This window comes from Miscanthus floridulus, chromosome 2 (assembly GCF_019320115.1).
Source record: "Miscanthus floridulus cultivar M001 chromosome 2, ASM1932011v1, whole genome shotgun sequence".
NCBI classification, from domain to species: Eukaryota; Viridiplantae; Streptophyta; class Magnoliopsida; order Poales; family Poaceae; genus Miscanthus; species Miscanthus floridulus.
The window spans coordinates 85,853,510-85,855,805 of NC_089581.1; the positions used below are offsets into that span (position 1 = coordinate 85,853,510).

The window sequence follows — 2,296 nt, forward strand, 5'->3', positions numbered from 1 at the left end:
AACTACATTGTCGATGTAAATCTCAACTATCCTGTCAATCAACTTATGAAAGATATAATTCATGGCTCGCTAATAAGTTGCACTAGCATTTTTTAGGCCGAAAGTCATAACTACCCACTCATATAAGCCAAGAGCTCCTGGGCATCTAAAAGCAGTCTTAGGAACATCCTTCGGCCATGAAAATTTGATTATAGCCTGTGTTGCCATCCATAAAACTAATAAACTTATGCCTCGATGCTACATCCACTAAAAGGTAGCTATCGACATTGGGTAAGCGTCCATTGGCATGGCTTTGTTTAAACCCCTAAAGTCAATGCAAACCCTAGTTTGTCATTCTTCTTGAGCACGGGGACTATATTCAAAATCCAATCTGTGTATCGACACTATTGAATAAACTCAGCCTCATATAACCTTGTAATTTCCTTCATGAAATCCTCAAGTAATTTAGGTTTAAATCTTCTTAGGGCTTGTTTAAATGGTCAATATCCATCCTTAATAGGTAGCCGATGTTCAATAATTGATCGGCTAAGACTGGGCATCTCATAACATTCCAAAGCAAAACAATCTCGATATTCCTTTAAAAGATTTACCAATTATTGCTTGTACTCAAGATCCAATTTAGCACTTACATACATTGGCCTAGGTCTTTCACCAGGTCCGGTATCAACTGCCTCTAGTAAATCAACCCGACGTACATCCCTGCCCTAACTTCCCTTATGCATCATCGATCAGGGAATCCATTTAAGAAAAGTCTTCAGAGCCGATTGCTTGGATTGGCTGTTGACATCCATCATCGACTTTGGTGACGGCTTCTTTCACAATTCTCTATAGAGGTGTTAATATAGAATGACACATTAATGCTTAACCATCCACTTCATTCCCAAAATAACATCCACATCATTCCCTAACTTGAGAACAATCAGGTTGGCTAAAAATTCCAAACCCACTATTTCAATCTGAGCTTGGCTAACTATTTTCATCTTGGGCCCGTTCCTCCAGTCTTTTCATCAATAAATCAATTTTTGCAGAAAGCATATCCGTCTCCTTCACGGTATGCATTCCTTTTTGTGTATTCCTTTCCTCCCCCTACTTTGATTCGACACCATTTTATTGATGAGAGTCGTGGCTCCATCAATGGTGAGGGAAAGGAAAGCACCTCCAGCAGCAACATCGAGGTGGCCCCTAGACATGGGTATTAATCCATCAAAATTTTGGAGCACTAACCAGATTTCAATCCCATGGTGTGGGCATGCTTGGATGTAATCCTACAGCCTCTCCCATGCCTCAGGAATGGTTTCCATGGAGCTTTGCTAGAACTTCAAAATTCATCCCCTCACGGCATTGGTTTTGCCCATGGGGAAGAATTTGGTGAGGAACACCGTGGAACATTTGTCCCATGTCTTGATAGCTTCCTTTTCCTTGTAGAACCACTCCTACGCCTTCCCTGAGAGGGAGAAGGGAAACAACCAGAGCCTGATGCTCTTAGGTGCGACATCCTTGATGACGATGGTGTCACACAACTCGAGGAAGTGTTGGAGATGTGTGCTCGCGTCCTCGCTTGGCAAACCATGGAATTGGTTTGCCTTCACCATCATGATGAGGCTAGTATAGAGCTCGTAGTTCCCATGCCTAATGTGATGAGGACATGACACCATTGGATACGACCATTGTTTATAAGGTGAGCTCGTTCCTACATTTGCATAGTGACTTTTTGTACAATTCACTTGGTTCCACATGTACATGTCATTATTTGAATGTAGGTACAAATATGTCTCAACGTGCAAGTTCATCAAAGTTGAATTTTCGGTTCATCGGCAGCTCAACAGTGCTTCATTGGGAAGGCCATAACTCAGCCATCTGGAGTGCGATCGAGGTCAATGAGCACTTGATGGAAAGCTTGTTTGATAAGATTTCAAATAGATCTGGTCTCATCTCAATATCACATCAGTAAGGCCTCCAAACCATCAAGATATTCTGTCGCTGTTTCTGCTGGGAGCTACACTGTCGTTATGGGCTTGTTATTCATCCTTGGGACCCTGGCCCAAGTGGGAGCACATCCCAAGGACTTGGAGAACCCACCAAGAAAGCCCTTGGACGTCCTCCTCCTTGGCCACCACCTTAGGAGGCCAGCAAGGACGTCCAAGCCAAGCCGGAGGCTCAGTCCAACTTGAGTTCGAGTCCATCTCGGGCTCCAGGATCCGCGTATAGTAAAACGGACGTCCAGGTCGCATACGAACTCTGTTTTTGATGATCCACATATGGATGGAAAGATAATTTCATAAGGAAACCAATGGAA

At 43.3% G+C, this 2,296-nt stretch overlaps 1 non-coding gene across 1 annotated transcript; it reads left to right on the forward strand.

Annotated features, from left to right (window-relative positions):
• The first annotated feature begins 1,233 nt into the window (after positions 1–1,233).
• Positions 1,234–1,340, forward strand: LOC136541028 (small nucleolar RNA R71). The gene has a single exon (XR_010780140.1). It is a non-coding gene; the product is annotated as a small nucleolar RNA R71 (small nucleolar RNA).
• Positions 1,341–2,296: the final 956 nt, after the last annotated feature.